Below are 16,800 nucleotides of genomic sequence, written 5' to 3'. Positions count from 1 at the left end.
GACCCTTAGAGGCAATGAATTTTTTATTCCCTCCTAATCACAGGCTTGAGATCAGTATACTACACTTTATGTATCAAGTGGCACTTAACAAGCATGGGTGACTTTGAACATGGAAGTGAGCCAGCACATCTGTCATTGCATTCTGCATTTTTTCCATGTGGTCTTGAATAATTCAGGTCCCTCCCTGCACTCTCCATCTCGTTTACTTCATAGGAACCAAGGCAGTATCCCAGACTCCTCATCTCCAAACCCAGACTGTCAAGGCTTGCTAATAAGGAGACCATACAATTTATCACACAGAACAGGGCACTTGGGAGAATGAAAGGGCAGTAGTAACGATGACAGCAGCCAATGGGCCTTAATCCGGGAGTGCCACAGGCAAATAGGGAGGTGTGGGCAGCTCTCTGACCCCACTCTGGCTAGGCTGGGCATGGGTAGAGGCTGGATATGGGGCAGAGAAGAGGGTTTCAGAGCTGTGGCTAAATGCATTCTCATGTGAAAATGAAGCCTTTCTCCTCCTCCACATAATTTCCCAACATCAGGCTTTTTCTAGTGTCTGGGCCTTCTTGTGCAGCTCCACTGCTAGAAAGTTTGTGTCCACACTGGATTGTCCTCTGAGATGCTCTGCTAACAGGACTATAAGCCCTGGGTGTATTTTTGAGATTTGCTGACTGGTCTGTCATTATCTTTAGCATGGAGCGCACTTGTGACTCTCTGCCATGTAATCCACATTGGCTGCAAGGCGACTTTAGTTCTGGGCAGGTAGACTTCCAACACCACCATGAAACTTGGGATTCCTCAAAAGTGCCATGTGGTCTTTGTATCCATGAAATTAGAAGCTAATGGGGCATATTACTAAGCAACTACATTTTTTTTTTTTTAAAAAAAAAAGCAACTACAATTTTAAGAGTTCTTTATAAGTAAAATTTCCTTAAGACACTGATTTTTTAAGTATGGCTAGCTCATTTCTATGGCAAAAATGTCATGTGGAAGCTCCATGGAAAAATTTCTTGTTCCCAAAAGCACGGAAAGATACAGACTCCCTGGGAATAAATAAAAATCAATGGTTGGGAATGATACGAAGAAAGCTAAAATAGTTTGCCAAGATATATGAACATTTTATTAAACACAAGTGAAAATTCTCAAAATAAGCATGCCAAGTTAATTTATATTTGCCTTAGGTAAATCAAAATGTTAGCATTAAAGTTAATTTAAATAAAATGATGGCATGCAAAGATGGCCCAAAAAATTCTGAAGAAAAAGTAATAATGAAAAATAGACTCAATTCCCCTGAACATAAAACCTATGGCCATAGTGGCTAGTGGCTAGAGGATAGTGGATAGTGCTGTTACTGACAGGAGCCAGGAGCTATGAAAAGCCATCCTAGAGGTGGCTATGATTAGTAATGCTGCAATTGGAAACATTCATTGGTCATGATAGAGATATGTATATATGTATGTATATGTATGTGTGTGGTGTGGATGTAAATACACATGCACAATAAAGAGACATGCATGCAAGCATACTAACATACCATGGACTGTAGCTTCTCCCCTCCACTTTCCATGTATGTAGAGTATGTGTGTGTAACACCTAAAATCTGCTACCTTGCCCAAATGTGGGTGTATAGTATTAACTCCAATTCCTACTGAAACTTTGTTACCTTGACCTACATGTTCTATTTATCCCTAATTAGCCCTCAGGGACCCCCATCATCTAAAACTATTGGTCTGTCCTTATTATATATTCAATTTGCTTGTGTTTTTAGATTTTAAAAACAGTGCATTCCTTTTGACCTTGCAACCCTCCTTGTAGAAATGGTTTCTAAGGAAACAATAACAAAGACCACAAAAGATATGTGTTAATGTTTATAGTAAATACAGAAAAAAAAAAACCCTAAATGCCTGATGCTAGGGAAACTAGATGAATAATTTATGAGACATGCCTTGTTGAAACACTATCCAGCCAACTGTAGACTGTACAGACCTGCTTTCATGGAATAGAAAAAGGCTCCTATGGGGGCACAAAGCAGGTATCTATCTGATGCTTTCAAACTCAATAGTACTTCCTCAGGAGCTTTGGGCTGGGGCAATGTAAATTTTTTCCTTTAGCTTTATTGTTTTATTAAACTCTTATCTTTCAAAGGTTGGCCATTTTTTTTTTTTTTGTATTAAGACACACTAGCTGCTGATAAACAGATCATTTCCTCCCCTAGAAACCTAAATTCTGTAGGCAGATCCAGAGCTATTTTCCAGCCACTAATTAGTCATGTTTTTCCGTGGGTACTACTGCAAGGTAAGAGCTTCCTTGGCTGAGTATGTAGCAGAGGGGAAGAGCTCGTGCCTTATATGAATGGTGCACAGTCCAGGACATTTATTTGACTGGCTTACAGGCTGTGGTCTGGGTAGTCCAGTAGTGGTTGTCTTGCCACGGAAAGGCCAAGAATCCAGCAAGAATTCTGTTTCCCCAGAAGCTGCAATCTGATGCTATAGTGCTGGAGGATTTCTAGAGGGTTGCTAGTCTTAGCCTATGTTGGAAACCCGAAGAAATATGTTCTAATCCCAGGGAAGGAAAGCCTCAGCAATAGGACAGATGAACTGCAAAAAGCAAAAGCTTCTTTATTCCTCATCCTGTCATGTGAGCTGTCTACAATGATGGCCAATCTTTATGGTTGTCAACTTGACCACGTATGGGATCAACTAATACTCAAGCAGCTGGGCACACTGTGATGGATTGCCTTGATTGGATCATTTGAGATGGGAAGACCTGCCCTAAAACTGGCAGGAAGGGAGGAGGAAGAAGGCATCAGGGTCGGAGCTGTTGGGGCCAAAGGCACTATCCCAAGTAGTGGTAGCTTCAGCTCAACTGGGAACTTTTCTCTTCACCTCTTGTGCCTGAAGATGCAGCCGGAGTCCAGGCGCTGACCCTGGCAGGCCCCACCTTACAGTAGGCAGTCACTGGAGCCAGGTTCCCAGGACTACTTAGGGACTGAGGGACTCTCTGCTGCTCCAATTCAGCCACTGTGAGGCACCGGAGGCCAGGGGGCCCCCACCCCTCCAGCCTGACCACAATGCCCTCGGTGCCCTCCTCTAGAAGCCCGAGATGCAGGGGGCCGGGAGGCGACATTCCTGGCTCCTCAGAGAGGCGTGGGTCTGGGGCTGAGGACCAGGGCCTGTGTGCCCAAGTTCAGGCACTAGGGCCTCAGAAGCAGGGGTGGAGACCACAGACACCCAAAGAAAGTCCCCCATACATTCCAAAGCTGGCTCCCGGCCATGGAACCCTTGAAAAACCTCTTTCTCAAGAGCCTGCTGGGGTCATGGAATGGCAGTGGCAGTGGGGGCGACGGGAGTAGTGGTGGAGTCCAGCCGGAGGGGTCCCCGAAGGCAGCAGCAGCTTATGCCAACCCTGTCTGGTACAGCCCTGTTCGACTATGAGCCCAATGGGCAGGACGAGCTGGCCCCGAGGAAGTGCGACCTTGTGGAAGTGCTGTCCCGGGATGCAGCCATCTCGGAGATGAGGGCTGGTGGGCGGGCCAGTGGGTGGCCAGGTGGGCATCTTTCCATCCAACTATGTGTCTCGGGGTGGCCACCTTCCAGGAGCTGCGACTGGAGAAGGTGATTGGCATCGGTGGCTTCGGCATGGTCTACCATGGCAGCTGGCGAGGGGAGCTGGTAGCTGTGAAAGCAGCTCACCGGGACCCTGATGAAGACATTAATGTAACAGCTGAGAGTGTTCGACAGGAGGGCTGACTTTTTGCCATGCTGGCACATCCCAACATCATTGCCCTCAAAGCTGTGTGCCTGGAGGAGCCAAACCTGTGCCTAGTGATGGAGTATGCAGCTGGTGGGCCTCTCAGCCGTGCCCTGGCTGATCGGCGTGTGCCCCTCCATGTGCTGGTCAACTGGGCTGTGCAGATTGCCCTTGGGATGCACTACTTGCACTGCGAGGCTCTGGTGCCTGTGATCCATCGAGACCTGAAGTCCAACAATACTCTGCTGCAACCAATTGAGGGTAACGACATGGAGCAAAAGACCCTAAAGATCACTGACTTTGGCCTTGCCAGAGAGTGGCGCAAGACCACACAAATGAGTGCTGCGGGGACCTATGCTTGGATGGAGATTATCAAGGCCTCCACCTTCTCAAATAGCAGTGATGTGTGGAGCTTTGGGGTGCTGCTGTGGGAACTGCTGACTGGGGAGGTACCCTACCATGGTATAGACTGTCTCGCAGTAGCTTGTGGTGTGGCTGTCAACAAGCTAACATTGCCCATCCCCATCTACCTGCCCTGAGCCCTTTGCACAACTCATGGCAGAATGCTGGTCACAGGACCCTCACCGCAGGCCGGACTTCGCCTCCATCCTGCAGCAGTTGGAGGCACTAGAGGCACAGGTCCTAGGAGAAATGCCACGGGACACCTTCCATTCCATGCAGGAAAACAGGAAACCCGAGATCCAAGGCCTCTTTGATGAACTGAGAGCCAAGGAAAAGGAACTACTTACTGAGCCTCGAGGAGGAGCTGACTTGCGCAGCATGCGAGCAGGGGTCCCAGGTAGAGCAACAAGCGCAAGCACCTCCTGGCCCTGTAAGAGATGGAGGTGTTTGAGCGCGAGCTGATGCTGCTACAGCAACAGGTGGATTGAGAGCGGCCACATGTGTCGCCACAGGGGCACCTTTAAGCAAAGCAATCTCAGGGCGCGCGAGGGTGGAGAGTGCATCAGCATGCCCCTGGATTTCAAATATCTCATCACTGTGCAGGCCTCTCCTGGCCTTGACCGGAGGAGAAACACCTTTGAGGTTGGAGCTGGGGACTCGCCCACTTTCCCTCGCTTCCGAGCCATCCAGTTGGAACCTACAGAGTCAGGCCGGACTTGGGGTCGCCAGTCCCCTAGACATCTAGAAGATTCAAGCAATGGAGAGAGGCGTGCTTGCTGAGCATGGGGTCCTAGCTCCCCAAAGCCTGGGGAGGCCCAGAATGGAAGAAGAAGGTCCTGCATGGATGAAGCCACGTGATACTTGGATTCAGATGACTCATCCTCATTAGGTTCTCCTTCTACTCCTACAACATTCAACGGTAACCCTCCACGACCTAGCCAGGAGCCAGAGGAGCCACGGCGCTCAGGGCCCACAGAATGCGGCAACAGCTCGGGGACTCCCAAACTGATCCAACGTGCACTGCTGCGGGGCACCACTCTGCTAGCTTCCCTGGGTCTGGGCCACGACCTGCAGCCTCAGGGAGGCCTGAGCCATGAACTTGGGGGACCCCCACAAGCACCACCCACTACACAGATGCCCTCACCCTGTTCAGCCGAGCTGCCTTCCACCCCACTCATTCGCCTTTCACCCACAACACCTGATGCCCGTGGCCCACCCACCCTCACACCCTTATTGCTGGACCTAGGTGTTCTCTCTGGCAGCCATCAGCCAAGAGCTCTCGGCGGGAAGAGATATGTGGAAGAACTGCCTCACCCCGACCAGGAATAGCATGTTCAGCTTCTGGCACTCCTGGAATCCCTTGATCACCACCCTTGGGCCTCATCAGCTGACCTCGGCCCTCGCCACTCCGTAGCGTAGCCGTATTGATCCATGGAGCTTTGCGCCAGCTGGGCCACGGCCTTCACCCCTGTCCTTTCTACAGCCTGCGCCCCGATGGATGGGCACCTTGGACTTTATTCCCGTACTCAGATCCCTTTTGGGACTCCCCACCTGCCAACCCCTTTCAGGGAGGCTCCCAGGACTGCCGGATGCACACCAAAGACATAGATGCTCAGGCCCCATGGGCAGCAAAAGCAGGGCCTTGAGTGGGCCAGGCCACACCTCCCATGCTCCAGCTGCCTTAGAGGAGGCATCACATACACTGGAAGAGGAACCAGGTAGGCCTCTGTGGCTACCTTGGTTTCCCCCAGGGACCCCGACCCCTTGGGGGATCAGGAACACTACACTGCACAGAAAGTCTTCACACTGGATGGGTGGCTACACCCCACAGACCTACAACCTGTAGGTCTCCTGACTTGCCTGCCCCACTGGGGCCTGACACTGTACCTAGCTGGTTGGGAGGACCAGAGCCTATCTCAGGGAATTACCCCCCAGGAATGGTGCAGGGGAGAGGAGAAGGTACGGGGGAGAGGGGCCGACCTCAGGTGTCACCAGCACTTTTGACCAAGTTACTGTGGCCCCTGTCCCCAAATCCTAGTTCCTAGATCACCTACCCTGGAAGCTATCAGAGCCAGGTCTCTCTGGGTGCCTTTCTATTGCCCCAGCCAAGGTTGGGGCCTTGGCCTGGGGAACCAATGAAGCCAAATAAACTCGTAAGCTGTCTCCCTCACCCCCCCAAAAAAAACTGGCAGGGGTAGGAACTCTGGGAGGAATCTGAGGCATGGGTGATTCACCAGCTAGAGCTGGAGGAAGTCAGATGCCTGATACTGAGGAGAGGTAATGAGCCACGTGCCAGAATGTAGATTAATATAAATAGGCTAATTTAAGTTTCAATTTAGGTGGGTACAAACCTTATTAATTATTCATAATTAATAAGAAGGCTCTGTGTCATTATTTGAAAGCTGCAAGTCCAAAGAAAGACCAGTTACATTGTACCTAGGGCAACAAAGACTCCTGTCCTGAGACCTTGTTACCTGTGAGGAGAGGAACACTCCACCTCCAGCCTGCTGTTAGTGGAGTCAGTTTCTGCTTGAAGTCATCAGGGAACCCTCCTCCCAGGTTCCCAAGAGCCACAGCTCTTCCTCTCCTTTTCCTTCTTCTACATAGGAGATCAGGACTCAGCCGCTGAAGAGAGAAGAGAGGGAAGGGAGGATGGATGGATAGGCAGACAGGCAGACAGACAGACAGACAGACAGACAGACAGACAGAGGATTCCTAGATATCAAGGGTAGGTAAGGCAGGAAGCTTTCTAGCAATGGGCAGGTAAGGGAGTCAGAAGACAGCCTCCTTTCCTCCCAGAAGTCCTAGTGATAGGTAGTTCGTAGTATATAAGAGCACTTTGTACTCATTCTATAGGAAGGAATCTACATACACACTGCTAATATTGGTTCTGAATTAACCTTCAATCAATATGTCATTCAAATGAGGGGCTCAGAAGAAATGTAAGACTCAGGGGTCTTTGTACATGCAAACACTCTGCTGTTATACAGAGAGATAGCAATGGGGAAAAAGTAGAAGCCAATGCCAGTTACACAGAAAGGAATCAATAAGGAGAGAATGACCAACATCATAAAGCTCAGGAGCAAGCCTGGCAGGACCAGAGGCCAAGAATGGATGATGAAACTTTGCCTTGGTTTCCCTCTTTACATAACGGCAGGCTATAGACTGAAGATCTTTAAGGTGTGACTCTCCTGTCTTCTCAGACTGCTGGCTGTACAACAAAACAGTTTCAAGACTCAGTTCCTGGTTTCTCTCTATGTGTTGGGTTGCACAGGTCCAGTCACACCAAGGCACCTCCTATCATGTTCATGTTTGCCCCAAGTACACTCTTCCCTTCCCCCAGCAGCCCCTCCTTTGAAGTCAGTTTCCATGCCAACACCATCTTCTGCTACTTTGAAACAGTGGCTGTTGGGTGCAGCAGCTGGGAAGGGGAACAGGCTTCTCTCAGCAATCTGGTCCTGCCTTGATTCTGCCAGGAAAGACTGGGTGAGGTCCAGTCAGGGATGGTGGTGGGAGTTTTCCTATCCTAGGGGGAAAATGTCTAGTCAGCTGCCTGCAGAAGCACTGGGAGAAGGGATGTGACTACTGTCAGCTGCAGAGAGCCTAATTTCAACTGGTGAGCCTCCACTGATTTGCTTAGACACAGCCAGCAGTGAGAAACATGGGTCTGGAGCCTCAGAGCCCCGCAGCCCCACAGCCCCACAGCCCCACAGCCCCAGAGCTCCTGCTGAACATGCCTCAAAGAGTCAGTCACTAGTGTCCTCATTTGCTTTCTATTTCTGTGATAAAGATCATGACCAAAGCAACTCTCAGAGGAAAGGACTCATTTGACTTACAAATTCTGTCAAGGTCCACTAAGAGAGGTCAAGCTGAAACTCAGACAGGAACCTCAAGTCAGGAACTGAAGCAGACATCCTAGAGAAATGCTGTTTACTGGCTTTCTCATCCCGCTTTTGCATATATCCCAGAACCAGCGCCCAGGGGTGGCACCACCCACAGTGAGCTGGGCTAGCCCTCATCAATCATCAGTCAAAAAAATGTCCTATAGCCTCGAGCAATCTGATGGAGGCTTTTTCTCCATTGTGTTTTCTCTTTGCAGATAACTCTAACTTGTATTTGTTTTGACAAACAACCAAGCTCCAAACAACTAAATAAGAACCTAGCTAGACATTACTATTCAGGGAAGAAGAAAAGGAAGCCAGGATGCTGGGATGGTATTTCTCAAATGACCGTGGAACTTGCTTAGTTCTGTTTAGGAAGAGTGTCTCAGTCTGTATTAGAAGTATCTATGAGCCTGGCCTTGTTCCACAATCTGGAGCTATGGTAATGAGTAAGACAATGAAGTTCATGATCTTGGACTCAATTTTAGGAGGCATCAGAACCCGAATTCTAAACTCACATAATCTGTGCTTAGAAAGTACTTATTTGTGCCAACTGAGACCAGTATGTCCCGACTAGACACAGTCTTAAAGAGCAAACTTCCTCCTCTCCTTTCCTTCTCCCCTTCCTTTGCCATCCTTGTCTTTTTCTGCCTGGCCTTGAACTCCTGAACTCAAATGGTTGTCCTGCTTCAGCATGAACTGAGGTGTCATTTGTAGATGTGACACTGACAATCTCCCCAAGCCCATTCCTCCTCTGGTTAAGGGCCAAGGCATTTGAACTTCAGGGCCCTGAACTTCATCCCTTCCAACCCTCCCCTTCATATTTTCTGTCCAGTTCTGTCCCAGCTTCAGTGATTACCCAGGAACACCAGGCTTGGTCCCTGAACTTGTTCTGATCTATGGTCTGAAGAAGGAAGAGGAGCATGCAACAGGGCATGGTGCCGGGGTTTGGCATTGAGAGACTGATAAGCAAAAGGATATGATCATCAAAAACTTCATGGAATGTGAGAGAGGAACTGTTCATGTCTTTGGATTGTCTTTCTGTGAAGTGGTTCTCCAGTTCCTAACATATTATAAAATTACTTATTCAATCCATAGGAGATTTCTATATTTCTATGTTAAACTAGTGGAATAAAATTTTTAGATAACTGTAATTTTCTATCCACAAGACTACATTGTTATATTTGCATTTAATGTCTAACAATAAGTAAAACTTGTGCATACACTTGTATTTCTAGCATTTGGGAAACTGAGGCAAAAGTATCTTAAATTCAAGGGCAGCTTAATGTACAAAATCTCAAAAGATACTTAAAAAAAAAATCAGCAGGAAAAGCCAGGTGGTAGTAGCGTACACCTTTAATTCCAGCACCATGGAGGCAGGTAGATCTGAACTCAAGGCAGCCTGGGCTACATAGAGAAAGCCTGTCTCAAAAACTAATACCAAAACAAAATGCAGTAGGATATGACTTCTGACATTTAAAAATGAATGCTGTGGTGACCTGAAGTTAAGAAGTATATGAGAGAATTTGTAGGTCATAATGTGTATTATTGCCATATTAGTAATATTAAATCTTGCTATTCATAAACACAAGATTTTTCTCACTTATTTGGATTTCTTTATAGTTTCATCCTATGAATTTCTATAATTTTCAGATTATAAATTTTGTATCCCTAACTGTACATGTTTTTTTTAAAACAGAGTAAGTAAAATATTTCCTTAAAGTCATTTTTGATTATTTATTAATACACAGAAGTACAATTAATTTTTTTGGGTATTGTTCATGTGCTCTGCAACCTTAATGATTCTATCAATTGACTCTAAGAGTCTTCAGTGAATTACTTGAGAATTTTGACATGAAAACAATTCACATACAACTAAAATTTTAGCTAGAGGGATGGCCCAGTGGCTAAGAGCACTGTGGTTATTTGAAAGAAAATGGCCCCCACTAGGAGCTGTTGCCTTGTTGGAGGATGTGTATCACCATGGGGGCGGGCAGGCTGGGTTTGAGGTATCTTATCCTTAAGCTGCACCCAGTGTGATACACAGTTCACTTCATGTTGCCTGTGGGTCAAAATGTAGAATGCTCAGCTCCTTCTCCAGCATCATGTCTGCCTGCACTCTGCCATGAGCTATCATGGTGATAATGAACTAAACCTCTGGAACTGCAAGCAAGCCCCAATTAAATGTTTTCTTTCATAAGAGTTACCATGGTCATCATGTCTCTTCACAGCAGTAAACCCAAACTAAGACACCATATGAAGCTGGAAATGTCCTTTCAACATTTGCAAAGAATTGTGCTTGAATTTGATGGGGATTTCATTGAATTGGTAGATTACTTTCGGTAGAAGGCCAATTTTACCATGTTTAGAATACTGATCTGTGAGCATGGGAGATATTTCCTTTTTCTGATATTTTCTTCAATTTCTTATGTCTTGAATTTTTATCATACGTGTCTTTCACTTTCCTGGTTAGAGATACCCCAAGATATTTTATATTATTTAAAGCTATTGTGAAGGGTGTTGTTTCCATGATTTCTTTTACAGTTGGTTTGTCCTTTGTGTATAAAAAGGATACTGATTTTTGTGTTACTTTGCTGAAAATGTTTATCAGATGTAGGAGTTTCTTGGTGGGATTTTTAGGGCCACTTATGTATACTATCACATCGTCTGCAAATAGTGATACTTTGAGTTCTTCCTTTCCTAGTTATATAACTTTGATCTCCTTCAGTTGTGTTATTGCTTTAAGACTCCAAATACTATATAGATATGGAGAGAGTGAAAACAACCCACACTGGCCTGTGTTCTCCCCCATCAATTATTAAGTAAGAAAATGCCTTAAAGTCATGTCTTATGGAGGCATTTTCTCATTTGAGCCTCCCTCTTTCATACAACTTCAACTTGTGTCAAGTTGACATAAAACTAGTCAGCACACCCTCAGAACCTCTGAGACTGTGGACAGCTTAATTTTAGTTCTTGTCTCCTGAGAACTGTCACAGACTCATGAATGATACAGGAGGCAAACTGTATGTTATCAATGTCAATCTATTAATTGGGACTTACGTCCTCTTTTATGTTGCCAGCTGGGGAGTCTGGGAGAAGTTATGTTCTTTGCAATCTGCAACTTTTCTGTCAGTCTAAAATTATTCCAAAACAAAAAAATGTTTGAGAGACTTCAACATACACTTAAAAGTTCTCTGTGAATAGCATTTAGACCCTGATTCAAGCAATCCAGCTATAAAGAGGGTGTGGGGGTGGGTAGGAGAAAACAACACATGCTGTAAGATAGAGTGATGATGCTAATAATAATGTTAAGGGATGGTCTTCCTCCTTCCTTCCTTCTCTCTCTCTCTCTCTCTCTCTCTCTCTCTCTCTCTGTGTGTGTGTGTTGGATATTTTTTAATGTTAACATGACACAAGCTAGTGGCATATGGGAAGAAGGAATCTAAATTGAGAAAATGTCTCTATAGGATTGGCTGTAGGCAAATCTGTAGGGTATTTCTTGATTTATGATTGATGGTGTAGGCCCCAGCCCATTGTGGACAGTGCCACTACTATAAAGCTCATCCTGGTGTACATAAGAAAGCAGGCTGGGTAGGCCAAAGAACAAGCCAGTAAGTAGAGTTCTTCCAAGGCCTCTGCTTCAGTTCCTGTCTTGACTTTTCTCAGTGATGGAATGTGACCTGAGAGATGCAAGCTGGAATAAACCCTTTCTTCTCTGTTTCTTTAGGCCATGGTGCTATTACAATAATGGAAACCTTGTTAAGATTCAACCTAGGGCTTTACACATGAGAGACATGAGCTATGCTACTATGCTATCCTATCATTCTTTTGTTCTGTTGTTCTAAAACATCCAGAAAGGAACAAAACAATGAAAGCAGTTACTGGTAAAAAATAATTTCTTCATGCTATCTTAAAATGCTCCACCAAAATTGTAGTTGGAGAAAAAGGATGAGGAAGATTGATAGAATGTTGGTACGTACTGATATTGGATCAAAGGTGTCCAGACAACTTGCTCTACTGCTCTCTGGTTCTACAGTGGTTAACCGTTCCACAATATGGATGGTGATGAAGCTCAGTGATAGAGTTCCTATGGCATCTTCAAAGCCCTGGTCCCATCCCTAGTACTATAAACACACAAAGGAAAGATATTTGCTGAATAGTGAAAACCGAGCTATTAAAGTTAGTGACTGTGTGACTCTGGACTCCCCACTTCTTTCTTGGGGTGTTTTCTCATCTCAGTGACACTTCTATGATTTACATTGTTCATGAAGTTTTTCTGTCCCCCTCTTATCAGGAAGCACTTCCTGTTACTGTTCTATCTCTGAACCAACCCTGTTTGCCTGACACAAACATGCAGACTATCACTTTGTATTCATCTCTGGATGGCACCAAGACATGACAAGGGATATAGACTTAGGGATGGGAATGGCAGAATAGGCCTAAAATCACAGTATCCTGGAACCGAGGAAGAAGATCAGGAGTTCAAAGCTGGCCTGTAACAGATGGAAAATACCTGTTTCGGAAAAACAATACAAAACAAAGCTCTGGAGGCTTCCAGTTACTGGAAGCTTTGATCTGAAAGATGAGAAGAAATGACCATCATTCATCTGTTAAGATGCTTTTGGTTCAACTAACAAAAACCCTAATTCAATTAGCTCAAATATGAGGAAATTGCTTCATCCCCCAAAGGATGTCCAGAAAGAAGCAATCTTCCACATTGGTCAATAAATGGCTCTACAATGTCAGTCCAGTCCAGGGCTGAGGACACAGGCTAGGGGAAGTGTACTTGTCTAGCCTGTACAAGGTTTCAATTTCTAGCACTGCAGAACAAAACAGTACCTTCACCTCAAACAAAAAATCAGCAGCGACAAAGCCAAGTTCCTCTTCCCTGGCTGTGGTCTGCATTAGCTCACATTCCAGGTGATGGCCAGAGGTCCAGATGTCTCCCCAAGGTAATCATTGCTAACAGGTTTGGGTTAATTACTCTGCATGTCTATTTTTAGCACAAACATTTCCTTGAAGTCAGGAAGCAGGTGTTGCCTCAAATCCACTGAGTGGAAACGGGGGGCATCTGATCCAACCGACATTGGGGAGAATGTGCTTTCCTGTTTGCTCAGCCAGGCATGATGCCTCCAGCCGCTGGAGATAGGCTCTATTCATTAGCAAAATTGAATCTGTCTGGAAGGAAGAGTGGGTGGTGGAGGAATAAACTCAGGTAAGAAATAAATGGTGCTTGCCAAAGAGACAGGAAAAAGCTTTCCTGGCAGTGAGGCCAGATCAGGAGACAGTCTGCACCAGGAAAGGCTCCAGAGAACCAAAGTGGTGGAAACACATTTGAGGGAAGGAAGCAAAGGAGTCTGATAGGGAGAGCAGGCGGTCTCAGCTCTGTGAGACCCAAGTAGCCCCCGTCACTGGCTTCCTGTTGCTGCTGTAAAGTTCCCACAGACCTGGTAGCTTCAAACAAGGAGGACCCTTGTTGACTACCTTGGATCCAGCAGGATAATCAAACTAGCTCAAGATAGCTTCACACAATCATGTCTTCAAGTGTAGTTCTCATGACTCAACCATTACGGAGAACAGCTGGGTCATGTGTTTCATCTAAGAAGAATGGGAAATGGCTGAACAGCTTAAAGAAATGGAGCCAGGATCAGACAACTGCTTAAAGAAAAGGAGCCAGGATCAGACCTGCAGCTCAGTGTCACTGCTGTATCCAGCATAGATGGGGTTGGGAGGGACAGGGGAGCAAGAGTGGGTATAGAGCGAATAAAGGCTGCAGAAGTCATTTAGGTGAAATTCCTCAGCTTGGATTTGCAAGGGGGCAGTAAACGGCTGGGATATGGTTTAGTTGGTAAAATACATACTATGTAAGCATGACAACATGATCTCGTTTCTCAGAACTCTTGGAAAGAGAAGCTGAACACAGTGGCTCAGGTTTGTAACACCAGTGCCAGGAAGGTGGAGACAGGAGGACTCCTGGGGCTCACCTACTGGGTGAGCCTTGTCTCAAATCACAAGGTAGATGCCACCTGAAACACCTGAGGTTGTCCTCTGTCCTTTACATGCAAATGCATAAACATGTGTGCCTAAACAGATATGCACGAACACACACAGAGAAAATGAAGGCAGAGAGAGGGTCTGTACTTCACTGATCTTCAAAAGCTTCAGCCGTGGGCTAATTTTCATAATACCAGGAGGTGTAATGCAAACTTCCAAACTGGGGAAGCAATCAATAGTCCAGATGTGGCACCTATGAGTCACAATGACCAGTGACCTTGTTTGCTATTGTTCTATGGCTGTGAAGAGACACCATGAGCACCTCAGCTCTTACAAAGGAAAGCACTTAATTGGCTTGCTTACAAATTCAGAGGTTTAGTCCATTACCCTCATGGCAGGGAGCGTGGCATCACGCAGGCAGATGTGTGCTGAGAGTTCTACATCCGGATCAGCAGGCAGCAAGAAGAGCAAACCACTGGACCTAGCTTGAGCATTTGAAACCTCAAAGCCCACCTCCTGTGACATACTTCCTCCAACAAGGCCACACATCTTAATCCTTTCAAATAGCATCATTCCCTAATGACCAAGCATTCAAATAGATGAGTCTATGGAGGCCAGTCCTATCCACAGCACAACAGCATGGAAATACAGCCCTAAAGGCGAAATTGTTGGTAGTAATTGAACTCAAGGCCAAAAGGAGAGAAATCATGCCTGGTACTGGAAACTTGCCAACTACCAAGCACTAACAAGGTTGCCAGTCATAGAGGACTTATCTCCATTGCACTAGACCAGTATAATTCCTAACTGCAGTCAAAGCTATCCTTATACCCACATGTAAATGTAGTTCTTATGTCTTGACCATCATAGAGAACAGTTGGTTAGAATACAGAGAACTACTGACTGATGGGTGCCCAGCTCCATCAGATACATCTGCAAAACAACTTCTGTTTCTCCTAAAGCTCAGGGATCATCATAAAAGAGGGGGTGGAAAGTATAAGAGCCAGAGGATCAGAGAGTCAGCTGTGGGACTGTGTTTTCTAGAAATGAAACCCATGAAGTCTCATCAACACGCCTGAACAAGGATGACACTAACAGACATGCTAACTTAAATGGGGAAAGTTCAAGGGGCCTCACTCCTAGACATAGAACTCCAGGTACCTAAGGACTGCGGAGACAGGGAGAATTAGTCTTCCCCAGGGATGAGGCCCCTAAGTGATTATCCAATACCAAGTAGCCAGTCCTGACCTGAGACCTCTCTCTCTCTCTCTCTCTAACACACACACACACACACACACACACACACACACACACACACACACACACACACCTCAAACAGACTCAGCAGGTTATAGATATGTGAAAAAAGAGGCCATAAATTTGAAAGGGAGAAGACATGGGAGGGGTTGGAGAGAGGGAAGGGAAGGGGAAAATGATGTAACTGTATTTTAGTGAAGATTTTAAAAATATTAAGAAAGAGTCCAATTGGGAAGGTTGAATGAGGTAATGAATGAAAGACTGAAGGGGTGACAATCCCTCTTGGAGGGGAAGGTCTTTTCCCCAAGCTCAGGCGTTTCCACTCTGAAGCATTTGTGTGCTGCCACCTGTGGACATGAGGCCCAGATGGCCCCAGGCCATGTAGTCTTCTAATGTCCACTGTCAGAAACATGACAGTGACGCTCTGCTGCTATTTCCAGAGAGGAGCAGCCTCACAAGGCAGGTGCTCTTGTTTTAATGCAGTATGTTCATCTGGCAGGTGTGCTGTGGCGGGGGGGGGGGGCATGTCCATCTGGCAGGTGCATTGTGGGGAGGTGATTCCATCTGGCAGGTGTTCTGTGGGGGGGCTTCCTCTGGCAGTTGTTCTGTGGGGAGGGGGTTTCATCTGGCAGGTGTGCTGTGGGGGGGTTCCATCTGGCAGGTGTGCTGTGGGGAGGGGGTTCCATCTGGCAGGTGTGCTGTGGGGAGGGGGTTTCATCTGGCAGGTGTGCTGTGGGGGGGCTTCCATCTGGCAGGTGTGCTGTTGGGTGAGATAACCTGCATGTGGCACTGGCTGGCCTTTCCACAAGAGGTTCTGTTGTTATACATAGTTTTCTTATTTTTCTTTTTCTAGGCTATGGAACAAAAATCTCATGTGATATGAGCTCCTTCCTGATGCTACTCAGGATAAATACAAGAATGGCTTAGGTCTCACAAGTTATTTAGTGGATCCCACATGTACCATAACTTACATGTTATGGTATTAATGGTATTTTCCTCCTGGGATCGGAAGTGTTATGGCAGCCTATGGTGACATCCCACCTGTGCTATTTGTGGCCCATTCACAAGGTTGCATTTTGTGATACAAATGAATTCTGAGACTGGAGTACCAAGGAGAAGGCAAGCTGCTCTACTCTCAAGGTTTAAGACAGTGAACCATTCAGTAATCCCCCAAATGCAGCTTCACTCACACTCTATGCAGTGGGACTTGCTAAGTTTTGTTAGTCACCTTACTATCCCTGTAACAAGAAAATGATTATCAACTTAAAAAGAGAAAGATTGGCATACCATCTTTACAGGTTCCATCTGTGCTCATTTGGCTCCATTGCTTAGGGCTTGTGGCAGCAAATCATGGCAAAGGTGAACGACAAAGAAAATACCCTCACCTCATGGCCAGGCTTAGAAGAAAGGACTGAAGTCCCATAGTCCCCTAGAAGCTCACTCTCCCATGATCTAACTTCTCCTCACCAGGGCTCATGGCCTAAAAGTTTCAGCTCCAATAGCACTATACTGGACGTTA

The 16,800-nt window shown here is 46.2% G+C and overlaps 1 pseudogene; it reads left to right on the top strand.

The window, feature by feature from the left end:
* The first annotated feature begins 3,272 nt into the window (after positions 1-3,272).
* On the top strand, positions 3,273-6,078 carry LOC127229631 (mitogen-activated protein kinase kinase kinase 11-like; annotated as a pseudogene).
* The last annotated feature ends 10,722 nt before the right edge of the window (positions 6,079-16,800 follow it).

This window comes from Phodopus roborovskii, unplaced genomic scaffold (genome assembly GCF_943737965.1).
Source record: "Phodopus roborovskii unplaced genomic scaffold, PHOROB, whole genome shotgun sequence".
Lineage (NCBI taxonomy): Eukaryota > Metazoa > Chordata > Mammalia > Rodentia > Cricetidae > Phodopus > Phodopus roborovskii.
The sequence above is the reverse complement of the archived record's forward strand: the minus strand, read 5'-3'. Positions and strand labels throughout refer to the sequence as shown.